Genomic DNA, 14,444 nt, shown 5'->3' on the forward strand with positions numbered 1-14,444 from the left:
ACCACCACAAGTTTCTTTTTGCCAGGGTGCGTGCAAAGGTTCTTACCTCCCGCCTTTAATATCCATTCCCTAGGGAATCATGTATGCAACTATAACCATACATTTAGTATAGTAGCACTCTCTTTTGACAACCTCCTTGACAATGACGCTAAAATGTTGGGTTACTAATTTGTTTTAAAATAACAATCAAGTATCAACATTAATATCAACCCAAGGAATCATCTTTTTATCTCAAGGTAATCGACAAAATCTATGCAAGAGACTGCTATGAACTAGTACTGGTCTTAAAATGCTTTATCCACTAATTCAATGATAAAAATCAACACCTAAATTAAAGAATACGCTTATCAAATTATTTATGCACTTACAAGAACTATAATAAAACCTTACGAGAAGCTAGGATGTAATTTAATTTGAAATTAAAACTACTATAATCATTCGAAAACTAGCCCCATGTGTATTCAAATCAGTTATATTCTCGAAAACAACAATTGGAAATAATAATTAACTAAAGAATCAACAAGTAGTAACTAAGGAAACAACAAACAATAACTAAAGAAACAACTTAAAATAAATATCGTTCTCATAGGAAATAATAAGTATAATCAAACTCTCTTTAATATTATGACACAACCAGAGCTTAAAGAACCATACCACTCGATTTACATAAAAGCAAATAGTAAGCAAATATATGAAACTAATGATATAAAGAAGACAATGGCTCATCCATGAAGTGGGTCTGAACCCCCAGGAACCAGACTGTCTAGGAAAAGCTCAGATCAATAAAATGATTGGTAAATTGAAATAAACATAAAAGAGGATCCTCACATTAAACTATATGAATAATTACAACTCAAGCTTAGTTTGGTTCTTAAAATCACAATACTTCTCTCCTTGTTTCTTCTTAGCCGCACAGGGTCGACTCCCCTCACTTTTTATATTACAAAATAGAGCAATTACAACAAAACATATCTAGAATAAGGATCAATACGATAATCAAAGATTCTCATATCGATATTCTCTAATTAAAATCGATCAAATATCTCCTTGTGATGAGATCGATAATGATATCTTCAACTAACTTCTTAATTTAAAATCACCCTCGCTTGAATATACCATGTATGCTTCTTTGAATACCATCAACTTCAATCAGACTTCAATATGCTTCTAAAACCCCTATTTATAATAAAGCCTCCAACAAACACATTAGTGATGCATTTTATAGATAAAATAGCTTTATTTAAGACGAGATTATGGAAACAATCTTAATCCATTTAAATCTTAAACTTTGCTAAGTGATGAAACATAAATATAAGGAAAAAAGCAATAAATTAACATCAAAGCTCAAGATTCTAATGAAAATACATGGCAATTACAAGACTCAACAGTTATGGAGGCAATTGGCTATTGATATAAATGGAGGACTTGTTAATGACATTGGATCCCTAGCAAGTTTACTTAAGAATATTTGCCACTTTGCATAGGAGCATACTTTTGGTTGAAATGAGAATTCATCTTAAATTTTTTATCAAGTGAGGAGACAACATCTCTAATCAATGAGAAACATATTGATTATTAACGGATTGAAGAGGCGCGAGGCCCTCCAAAGAAGATCAATATTGCCAAATAACATGCAGAGCCAATTTTTTTTTGGAAATTACTTGTTATTGAGACAATTGAATAGTGGCCAAAGCTATTGCCTTGTTTTTTGAGTTTTCTAAAGTATTTGCTTATAAGTATCAAGATCTAAAGGATATATCGAAAGAATTTTTATTGAACTTGAACCAAAAGCCAAACTTGTAAGATAATGATTACATTAAATGAGTCTAAAGTACAAATCCAAGATGCCATAATAGGTTGAGAAGATCCTTGACACCATGATCATTCACCTGATTAAGATAATTTGAAGGGTGTCATCAATCATGGTGGTGAAGAAGAATAATAAGAAGCTTTGGACCCACATCGACCTTTAGAAGATAAGTTCATCAAAGACTCTTTCCTCACATGTTTATTAAATAAATATGAAAGGAGTCATGGGAAGAGAAACACATTCCTTCTTTGATGACTTTTCAAGCTTAACTAAAGGTCTGTTAGAGAAAAAGATTGACCACTAATGACATTCACTACTAAACTAAAGGTCTATTAGAGAAAAAGATTGACCACTAATGGCATTCGCTACTAAATATGGTGTTTATCCGTTTTTTCATACTAAAAAAGGTTTAGGTCAGGTCGACCTCAATGTTGGATATAAGAAGGGATTATGATTTTTCCAATAACACATTCCTTCTTTGATGAATTCTCAAGCTTAACTAAAGGTCTATTAGAGAAAAAGATTGACCACTAATGACATTTGCTACTGAACTAAAGCTTTATTAGAGAAAAAGATTGACCACTAATGACATTCGCTACTAAATATAGCGTTTATCTGTTTTTTTCATACTAAAATAGGTTTAGGTCAAGTCGACCTCAATGTTGGATACAAGAATAGATTATGATTTATCCAATAACATCATGAAGTTTCCACTACAACTAAAATTGCGACTAGAATTGAGAATAGATTATGATTTACCGAATAACATGAAATTGCCCCTAGAATTGAGAATTGTGCAAGACTCATTTAGAAAATATAACCCTCATAATTAACTCTCACCCACAAGAGTCTAAGATTACTTATGCCGATGAACAAATACCTTCCAATCTCACAAATGCTCTAGCACGAACCACAATAGAGATCTTCAAGGAATTTATCCATAAATCACTATAACTCTTTATCTATATCATTGTTTTTCGTTAAGGGGTTTGAACAATCACATTTCTAATGTCAGATCGATGTGGGTTTGTCCGTCAACCTTAATAGTGCCCGTACTTCTAGCATTTTAGACAACTATTGGGGTAGATTGCCTTCCGAACTCAGAGCGGGGTTTAATCGTCCGGCTCGACGACATCTCGACAAAAGCTTCCAAACGCTCCTCTCCGAATACCTACACACCGTTTCTCCTCCGCCACGACTTGTCTGTGAGGCTTCCTGAGCCAACCTATCCAATTCGGACTGTGAGGTTCCACGGCTTGCTTGTAAGGCTTCATTCGTTACCTGGCCATTTACAGTTTTTCAAAGCAAGCATTTCCTGTCTCAGAAAACCGTTCGTTGAAAGCCCAACTGCCTCTCATACCGTTGTTTGCCCTCCAAAACTGCCCTTTGTTACTACTATTATTACTTCTTCCGGTAAGTTTATTTACCGGGCTGTCTCATATCTGCCTTTTAAGCGATTTCATCGTTGGAGGAAGCAGAGAAGCCGTTGTCGAATATCCCGGCAGATCGTAAGTATTACTAAGACAAAAACCCTTTTACATTTTCTATTTTTATTGCTCTCTAGGATTTGTATTATGCGGCTTGGGGCATTGCGACAACACTGTAACAACAAATTCCTTTTGAAAAGCTGGTTGGGTTTGTTTTCTGGGGTTTCTAATGGGGTAATTCTCCCACAGATTTTTGGCATCGTTTCTGCATTTTTAATACACGCATACAAGCCCATTTCCTTGTACTCGGTTGATTAATACAAAATTATGGGCAGTTACCCATTGTCTTTTGAGAGAAAATAAGTGCCAAGGATTTCAAGATGTTGGAGATTGGTGAAAGGAAAAACGGCAACCTTCATTGATTTTCCATTAATACAAACATACACATATATACAATTATTTTGTGACCTTTGGTTTCAAATTCCAAGGTCGATGCCTCTTCCAATTTTGACTGTTCAGATTTCTCCTATTTACATATGTATAAAATATTTACAATTCACTAAATCTCCAAGGATTAGGTGTCTAACATCCCCCTATCTAAAGGGGTATTTGTGAGTCGACACAGAGAGATGAAGGATAGCTACCAATGGCTAAATGTGCTCTCAGAATCTAGTGGTTTTGGGATGGCCACAGGTCAGATGGCTGGCAGAAGCTGATGTCTTCTACAAGATGATGGTTCTAAGATGACCATAAACTGATGTCTCGCAGAAGCCTGAAGTCTTCTAGTGAGTGGTGGTTTAAGCTTGACCACAAACTTGATGGTGATGGACTATGGCTTTGGCTACATCTCTTAGTCTGGCATTTTAAAATTGCAATGGGCAACAATGTAATTAGTAGATTCAAATGATTTATCTTTCGCCAAGTTTAATGTTGTGTCTCTTTTTTTTTCTGAGTTGGATTATCCTTGATCTTGTCCTAAGAGATTTCTCACGTTCTACTTCTTTCTTCAGCAGGGAGTCAAATAAGATGGATTTCATTTGGTCACTAGATTGTAGGGATTCAAGATAGCGTGTGTATGTAGGGTAGAGAGCCTTGATGAAAGCTGTGAGAGGTATATCTATCTTCACTCTAGTGGCATCTATGTCATGCATGATGGCTTAGATCTTGGAGGCGAAATTCATGGGATCATCATCTTTCAACACTAGGTTGAAAATCTTCACCAGTAGTTGAACAATTTCTAGTTCTTAGTGAGAATCATACAAGTCCTTTAACTTTTTAGGGCTCCATACGAATTATAGATGTTAGTAATATAGCATCTCACCTCTTCACTTATTGTTGCAAAAATCAAGGCATATGTTTGCTTGTCTTTGTTCTTCCAAATGAAAAACTCCTTAGCTGATACATGCTTTGTAGGTCCATTATGTTTCCTTTGCTTACCTCCTTCAATGTTTGCTTCATAGATCCCATCCCATAAATTATTAAAAAACAACGTGTCTTTGATCTTTCTAAACCATTTTGAGTAGTTTTGTTTGTTAGTTAGCACCACGCCAACAATGAAGATGATAGAATGCATTTATAAACAAAGCTCAGAGTTGAGGTCTGGATAAGAAGAAAATGTTGTAATAACAATAATCTTCACCTATTATGTCAAGATGCCCTAGATACCAGCAACTATGAAGGAGATGGAGTTAGAAAATATCCAGATGAATAGAGGCAACAATTTAATTCTTTAGAAGTTTACCATCTTTTAAGAAATGTCTCAAAATAAATAATTCATACATAGACACAAGCTCTCCTATAAGTTGGATAAATATAGCGGTAATTATGCTTGAGCAACATATTTTGTAAGTTTCCCAATCCTTTTAGCAAGTTCTGACAAGATTACATTCACAAGCACAATGATTACATTCACTTCGTTGAATGGTGTGGGTTCTCCCAATTTTGAGTGTCCATAACCTCTCCCGAGCCACAAACCTTGATCGAACGACAAACCCTTCCCTTGGCAATAACTATATTACGACTAGGGAAAATATAAACATTGGGTTGGCCTTTTCATAGAAAATAGTGTTACCATTGTAAACTCTTCATTTCTCTTGAAGTTATGGAGGAGGATCACTACCAATTGTTAGGATTACAACAAGGGGGTTTAGAGCTTTTGGTGGTCAATATACGCAAGGCCTACAAAGCTCAAGCCCTTGCTTTCCATCTTGAGAAAAGCCCCAACGTCATCACCCTTTTTTAGAAGATGTGAACAACCTACGAGCTTCTCATTGATGAGATTGCCCACAAGGCCTTCTATGTGAAGAACCAAAAGGAGGAGAATGACAAGGTCGAGGAGGAGGATGAGTGGAACACAGAGTGAAAGAAAAGTATTTACAAGGGTTTTTGATGGCTAGACAATGAAACAATTGCCAAAATTGGAGAGTTGTGGATTTCAGAGGTTAGGCTTATGGCACAAAAATAGTCATTTAGGCAGGGAATATGGCAGAGACACAGTCTTGAATGAAGGGAGTTACAACAACTCTAATACCACTGTTGGAGATTGGTTAGAGGAAAAAATGCAACCTTCATTGATTTTCCATTAACCTAAACATACATATATATATACAATTATTTGATGACCTTTGGTCCAACTTCCAAGGTCGACATCTCTCCTTATTCTGACAATTCGAATTTCTCCTATTTACATATTTACAATTTACCAAATCCCTACGGATTAGGTGTCTAACATGAGAAAACATTTTAAATGTAGAAATCACATAGGTTACAACAGTGAGAAAATGAGAAACAACTCATTGGGTTGAAAACTTGGAAATATACTTGTCTCATTCGACACTTGAGGAAGGATGAGGGTGTGTTGGCACAATGCGAATTAACACAAGGCCCAAGAAAGCACAACCACAAAGAAAGGTAGTCAATTGACAATAGTTACATTCAATGGACTCCATGTAGGGAAGGAGCATGCTTGCTAGGGTTTGCACATAGGCCATCTTCCCAACAATCACTCCAAATAACCACGAGAACACAACCCAATGAATATAAGATATAACATATCGTGACTTGGAAAATAAATGTCTTCTATATTTAGATTCATCACAATTCTTTGAGACAAAATATTATAAACATTTAACATAAAATTATTTTGAATGGCAATTGCAAAAATAACTTATATGCCCAAACAACAAACTTATTTACTTAGTTTTTTAGATAACCAAAGCAAAGGATATGAAACATCAGAATGAGTACGAAATATGGGTTTGCATGGTTTTCATTGTTCAGACAAGGGATTAAGGATACAAGTAGCTTGGAGCTATGGGTGGTGTGAGGCACAAGAGTTGGAGTTATAGGTGCTTAGAATGTTTATTATACGATAAATTTGTACTTAAAACTACTAGCAATAGTGGTGTCATTCTTTTATGATATTAACTTATGTTACACTAAGGTTTGGTGAGATTGAAATGCTAGGATGAGATTTGAGGGCGCTTGGAGTGGCCTCTTCAATCAAATTACAACACCTTATAAAACATCTGTATGTCTATTATTTTTGTGCATAGAATCTTGTGATCCTTTCCATTACTAAATAAAAGGAGTACATTTTCATGTTCATCCCGGGGCATTATAAAAAGAGGCTACATTCGTAAAATGGACACCATGTCTACTCATAATATAAAGAAAAACAAGTGTCGTCATCAAGTTCCTTCATTAAACAAAAGATGAAGATGTTGATTTGAGATATGATTAGTTAAAAGATCATAAATGAATCAATTGTGGGGGAAAAGTCTCTTCCTCCCATCTTGAACGCTCATATCAAGAGAGAACGTAGATTGTTGCTGGAGGCTTTCTTGGATATATTGTCTACCTCTTGGTTGTATTCCTTGTAGATTTGATGGAAATGGATTGGTAAGAAAGTTTATTTATTTATTTAATTTTTATCCATGGAAAAAATCATACTTTCATTCATAAAACTTAAAGAAAATACATTTTGTATATACACATAAAGGTGTGCATTCACTAGGATTTTGCTCGGATCCTATAATGGCAAAAAAAACCAGAAAGACGAAACAAAATAGTTTCTTGCGGTCCTATCTGAGTAGTATATCCATATGCTGTAGACCAACTAAAGGTAAGTCTGTAAAAGTGTTGTTTAGCATCATAAATTGTTTTACAGTGGCAATAAAAAAAGTATTGAGAAGAATATTTACAATAATGCTGAGATATGTCCGAAGTATAGAAACAAAAATCCATAGATGTATCATAAACAAAAAATTAAACATGTGATGTTGGATGGAACTTGTCCATAAAAAGCCAGTGAAAATACTAATAATGTTCAGCCCCAACCATCTTTGTCACCTACCATAACCCCCGATCCATGTGCAAGCCTTCCTTAGAAATCTTGTTAGCAATCCCAATCCGCTCCTTGAAAACATGTTTGCACACAAAAGAATTAAAAACAAGCTTCAGTATTATGATATCCACCAAGATGTGAGCAAGGGAAATGTCTTAGCATACTTGAGTCTCATTGACCCAAATCATAACTAGCAAAGACTCCCCAAAGATTTGAAGTTGTTCACACCCTTTTTCTCGAACAAAGGCAATGAGGGATTTGCAGGCTATTAATTTCTCCCAATTGTTGGAACCCTGCCCCAACCCCATCTTGACATGAAAAGAATGGTGATTCGATAAATGTAGAACAAAACCCCCACCATAGAGAGATCCATCCTCTTGAGATGCCCCATCAAAAAAACCCCAAGGAATATTGACATTCGGGTTTTCAATTCCAATAGAAACCTTTGACTGAGGATGGTGAGAAAGGATATCTAAGCCTTCTGCATCAACCAGATTTAGATAGGAAGATTTATCTTGGAAAATCACCTTGTTTCTTGCCAGCCAAATACCCCAATTGATAATGAGTGGGAGAGCTGTAAAAAGGTTTAGTAGCCCTACTCTCAACCCAAGCTTCCCAAATCTCAACATATGTGAGCCCCTCCTAGATGCACTCCTGGCCAAGCAGAGCTCGACAAACTGACCAAACTTTTCGAGTAAATGAGCATTGAACAAAGAGATGATCAATGGGCTTTGCACAGTCTTTACACAAAGCACACCACCCTAAGCCAATTTTGTGTCTGCACTGCATAACATCCCAAGTGGGGACTTTTTGCTCGATGATGCACCAAATTAGAAGCCGAGACTTTGAGGGGCACTGCGACTTCTAGGAAACTCACCACCACCAGGCTATATAATCCGGATTTAAACAGGAACGCAAGAAATTATAGAGATAACCATAAACACAAAGATGCAGCGGAAATAATACTTCATTTCATTAATGTAAAATACTGAGATATGATTACAAACAGAAAATGGAAATAAACAGCTAGGGCGATGGTAGCTTATCTCTGAGAAGAGATGTGGCGGCTACATGTCTCTGAACTGTGTTACAATGAGGCTCGAAGGCCTATTTATTGTTGAGAAACAATGGAAAACCCTAAACATCCAAAAACCTAACCCTAGAAGATGAAACACCAAACTGTGGGCCCCGTTTGGGTAAATTGGTATATGATCTCTGTTTGATGCACACAATATCTCGTTAGAAAGATCTATCCGAGAACTACAACTTTGGGAAGAGCAACATTGTCCCAAAAACGTCGTTTAGGACCTCAAAATGGCTCCGGAAGTTCAGGGCCTGAAAAACTGCTAAAAATAGTAAACTGTGCTACAATTAAGGAAACTGAAAAGCTGAAAGAAACAATGGGGGGGTCCAAGTGGACTTGGCAGGTGGCCATCAATATCCACTTGGATCATTCCTCCCCCCTTAGGAAGTAATGGTCCCCATTGCATTGAGTTCCTCCATGAGATGAGGAAACTTCTGCTGAACTTGGTCCCTGGTGAGCCACTTGCCTTGGTGAAGGAGTTGGCCTGCTTTGACAACTCGATACAGTTGGATATTCTGCTGGCGAGTGTGCTTGATCTGTGTGTCCATGATCCGATTAGTTGCAACATGTTCCATGCAATTTGGATTTAACTCTGTGGGTGTGAGCTGTTCTGCAATGTCGGACGTGTCTAGTAATGGTGGAAGGTCCACATTGAACACTGGGTGCAGGCCAAGGAATGGGGGAATGCTGAGCTCAAATGCATTGTCTCCCACAGCCTTGGTAATGGTGTAAGGACTATATCGGAGTGGTCTGAGTTTCCGATAGGCTCTAGTAAGGCATTCCTTTTGCAAATGCAACCAGACTTTGTCGCCCACCTGAAACTTGTGTGGCACTCGATGTTGATCATGTCGCTGCTTGTACTTGGCATTTCATTTCTCCAGAATGTCATGGACTTGTTGGCGAATATGTTGGATGTGCTCAATGAAGTTGTTTGCCTTATCTGTTTCGGACTGGACATGAGCCGAATCTACATGAGTAGTTGCAAATGGCATGGCCACATCAATGGGACATAGTGGCTGGAATCCCAAGCCCACCTGAAAAGGGCTGTGGCCAGTCGAGCTATGGAGAGCCCGGTTATAGCTGTGCTGAACATAGGGGAGGCTCTCGTCCCATGTGCGTGGATGCTTTGAGTTGTACATGTGTAGAAGCCGCCATAATGTGTACGATCATCCTGTTGACAACCTCTGTCTGGCCATCAGTTTGAGGATGGAAGGTTGTGGACATAGTGAGTTTGGTGTCCAGCATCGATTGGAGATTGGACCAAAATGTACTAAGGAACCTGCTGTCTCGATCTGAGATGATAGACTGTGGGATCCCAAAGTGTACCCACACTCGTTCAAAGAAGAGTTTAGCAGTGGCTTCTGTTGTGATATTCTTCTTGCAGGCCGCCATAATGGCCATCTTCGAGAACCTGTCGACGACCGCAAAAACACAGTCGTTTCCATGCTTAGTGGAAGGAAGGCTTGACATGTAATCCATGGAGATGGATTCCCAAGGTCGACTAGGGGTAGGCAGCGGGTATAGAGGCCTTGCTTTTTGACGGTTGGTTTGGCAATGGCGCAGGCAGTGCATGATCTGATGTACTTCTCGACATCCTGTTGAAGATTCGGCCAATAGAAATACTTCTGCAGTATTGCCACCGTTTTCTCGACCCCGAAATGCCCAACAGCCCGACTGTAGTGTGCTTCCCAAATCATCTTGGCACGCTTGCTTGAAGGAACACAAAGGTGACCCAGGTGGCATAACAGGGCATCCTGGAGGTGAAAATTTGGAACATGTCGACCCTCCAAGAGTGTCTGGTATGTGTGGCCGAATTTTGGGTCGCTTTTGTAGAGAAGTGGCCAATGAGAAGTCTCGTGCCCACAAGAGTTGAGCACAGTGGTTAATGCCATGATCGGTGGTCGACTGAGGCAATCTACAACATTATTGGTGCTGCCCTTCTTATACTTGATATTCAAATGGAACTGTTGCAGGTATGTGGACCACTTCTGATGGCGATCATTCTGCAATTTCCCTTGGGTTTGTATGAATTGGAGGGGTCGGTGGTCTGTGTGGATGACCGTTTCCTTCCCCAAAATGTAATGCTTCCGTTGTCGGTAGGCCTACACAATGGAATACATCTCTTTGCCATAAGTGGGATACTTCCGGACTGTGTCTGAAAGTGTCTCACTATGATATGCCACTGGATGCCCGTGTTGAGTAAGGACTGCCCCAATAGCATAGTCAGAGGCATTTGTCTCGACCTCAAATGGTTGTTGCAAGTCTGGTAATGCGAGCATTGGTGCCGAGCAGAGGCGATCTTTCAACTCTGTGAATGCCTTTTGTTGAGATTCAGACCAAAAGAATTTTGCTTTCGCTCCTCCCTTGGTGACTTGACTCAAGGGCCAAGTGATATGAGAAAATCCCAACATGAACCTGCGGTAGAAGTTGGCAAGACCTAGAAAGCTGTGGAGCTCTGTTAGAGTGGTTGGAGAGGGCCAATCCCGAATGACTTGGATCTTGGCTGGATCCACATGCACCCCCTGTTCATCAATAATGTATCCCAGATACTGAACCTGGGTCATGCCAAAAGTGCATTTCTCCAAATTGGCACATAACTTGTGTTGCCACAGTGTTTGGAGAACCTGTCGGATGTGGTGGAGGTGCTCTTCCCAACTCTGGCTGAAGATCAGGATGTTATCCAATTATACCACTACAAATGAGTTGGTGAATGGCCATAAGATGTCATCCATTAGCCTCATGAAGGTTGCAGGATCATTCGTCAATCCGAAAGGCATAACCAACCATTCGAAAAGGCCCTCCTTGGTTTTGAAGGCAGTCTTCCACACATCGAAGGGTTCGATTGGTACCTGGTGATATCCTGACTTCAAATCGATCTTGTTGAAATATTTTGCCCCCTTCAGTTGGTCCAGGAGGTCATCAATCCGTGGGATCGGGTATCTATTACGGATAGTGATCTCGTTCAGCGCCTTATAGTCAATACAGAGTCTCCAAGTCCCATCCTTCTTCTGTACCAACACGATCGGGCTCCCACAGGGCGATGAACTCGGACAGATGTGACCTTTCTATAGCATCTCCTGAATCTGCCTCTTAATTTCATCGTTCTCCAGAACAGAGCGCCAATAGATTGGTCCATTGGGCAGCGATTCACCTGGGGTCAGATCGATGGAGTGCTTGACCTGACAGTGCAGAGGAACCCCTGTGGGGGAGGTGAAGATGTCCTCGTACTCCTCCATGACCTTGTCCATCTGTAGTTGTCGTGCAGAGGGGCCCTGTCTGGAGGTCGTGGCCACCGTCTTCTTCTTTCATTGAGGGCATATCATCAGGAAAACAAATTTCTCGGTTTTGGAATGAGCTTACTGCATTGTTTTATAGTAACCAAAGAGATGGCGCTAGGTGGTGCTACCTTCGGTATCCTGTACAACTTATTTCCCAAAGTAATAATAACAGCACGGGGCCTTGATTCATACACAACATGTCGCTTCCATAAGTATGGTTGTCTTAATAATACATCACAAACTTCAAGGGGAGCAATGTCACACAATACCTCATCTGTGAAGGGCTTGATGTTGTATGGAAGGCGACATTGCTGGCCCACGCGAAGATCCCATCCTTGGTGAAGCCACCCGATGGTGTACGGTTGTGGATGTGCTGTGGTCGGTAAGCCCAACCGCTTCATGATCTCTGCCGAAATGAGGTTCTTTTGGCTCCCGCTGTGGACAATGAACTATAGCGGGGATCCCTTTACCCACATCTGGGAGTGGAAGAGACGCTCCTCCTCCTCTGGATCCTTGGGTTCCTCCTTTTGGATCTTCGTGGTGGCAACGGTGCCGTTGGGCTCCGCATCGATAATCTGCTTCCCTTTGTCATTCCCCTTATCGGGTTCTGACTCAGAGTCGGAACATGCATCTGATTCTGAAACCTTTAGCTCAGCCACCAGTGACTGCTTGGCCCGACACTCACTTGTGTTATGAGTGGAGCTCTTATGGAACCCACACCATTTTCTCATGTCCTTTTTCGGCTTTGTAGCACTGTTCTTTGCTTGCGGCTTTGGCGGGTTATCTTGGGCCGCCCCGCCTTGGCTTTGTCCTTTGTTCTGCGGTTTGGGGGCACCTTTCCCTTGCTTCGGATTCGCAGATTCAAATTCTCGCTTCTTTTCTTTAAACTTTTGCTCGACCTTGACGGCATATCGGTATACTGTGCCGAGCGAGGAGATGTTTAGGAATTCTATTTCTTCCTGGTTGTACTTGTGCAGGCAGCCGCGGTATTTGAGTATCAAATGCTGCGCCGAATCCTTGATACCCAACTTTGTGCAAAGGGTATGGAAAATATTGGTAAACTCCGGCACGTCTTGGTCCCTTCCTTGCCGCAACGTGGTCCACTTTATGTATTGATCCTCATAGCTTCTGACAGGGTACTACTGCTCCTTGATGGCATCCCGGAATGAATTCCAGGTGGGTGCGACTAAAAATAATGAGCCGATACTTTCATCCTTCTGCTCGCAGTAGGTTTCCCACTAGTCCTTGACGTAGGGGGCTGCTTTGAGAAGAGCGAAAATAATCTTTTCCCGACTAGAAAAATCATGAACAGAAAAATAACCCTCTAGCAGATTTAACCATTTATCAACGACATCTGTGTCTATCTGACCCTCGAATATGGGGATTTCAAAATTAACTTGTACCTTAAATAGTGTTGCGTTTCTAGAGTAGCTGTTGGAAGCCGATGCGTCGCCCCTGGGTAGCCGCTGAAGGATCTGGGCAAAGCTGTCCATCATTGTGTTCCTTTGTTGCTCGAGGGCTTCTTTGAGCAAGATTTTGATAGGATCTCTTGCCTCCTCGTCTTTCTTTTCATTTGCCATGGGAGGCCGTCGGGATTTGCGAGGCTGGTCTTGCAAAGGTTCGACCCGCTCAAGCCCTAACTCCTTATATCCCGACTTCGTTGGGGACATGCAAAGAAAAACAAAGAAAAAGCAGATCGCTCTGATACCACTGATCCGGATTTAAACAAGAACGCAACAAATTACAGAGATAACCATAAACACAAGATGCAACGGAAATAATACTTCATTTCATTAATGTAAAACACTGAGATACGCTTACAAACAGAAAATGGAAATAAACAGCTAGGGCGATGGTAGCTTATCTTTGAGAAGAGATGTGGCAGCTACATGCCTCTGAACTGTGTTACAATGAGGCTCAAAGGTGTATTTATTGTTGAGAAACAATGGAAAACCCTAAACATCCAAAAACCTAACCCTAAAAGATGAAACGCCAAACTGTGGGCCTTGTTTGGGTAAATTGGTACATCAACTTCCTGGGGTCGTAACTTTGGCATACGATCTCCGTTTGACGCGCACAATATCTCGTTAGAAAGATCTATCTGAGAACTACAACTTTGGGAAGAGCAACATCGGTCCATGGATCCATGTTGCTCCCAGTTTTCCCAAAAAACGTCGTTTAGGGCCTCAAAATGGCCCCGGAAGTTAAGGACCCGAAAAATTGCTAAAAAAATAATGAACTGTGCTACAATTAAGGAAACTGAAAAGCTGAAAGAAACAATGGTGGGGGTCCAAGTGGACTTGGCGGGTGGCCATCAATGTCCACCTGGATCTAGGTGACGCGCGCAATATCTCATTAGAAAGATCTATCTAAGAACTACAACTTTGGGCCAGAAATTTAAATGTATATATCCTAATTTTGGTGTATATACACCATCTAGAGCAACTGCCCAGACCAATTCATCCTCATTTTCGGATAAACTTATGTGGGTTGAAAGCAG

At 40.2% G+C, this 14,444-nt stretch overlaps 1 protein-coding gene across 1 annotated transcript in view; it reads left to right on the top strand.

Annotated features, from left to right (window-relative positions):
- Window positions 1-2,868: 2,868 nt before the first annotated feature.
- Window positions 2,869-14,444, top strand: part of LOC149248428 (mitochondrial ribosomal protein L51/S25/CI-B8 family protein) — a 95,274-nt gene continuing 83,698 nt past the window's right edge. The window contains exon 1 of the mRNA XM_089458423.1: window positions 2,869-3,318. The gene's annotated coding sequence lies outside the window, so the exon portion shown is untranslated. The remainder of the gene's footprint in view (window positions 3,319-14,444) is intronic.

Source organism: Pinus tabuliformis, chromosome 7 (assembly GCF_031772625.1).
Source record: "Pinus tabuliformis cultivar Carrire ecotype Pingquan chromosome 7, CPIR1, whole genome shotgun sequence".
Classification (NCBI taxonomy): domain Eukaryota; kingdom Viridiplantae; phylum Streptophyta; class Pinopsida; order Pinales; family Pinaceae; genus Pinus; species Pinus tabuliformis.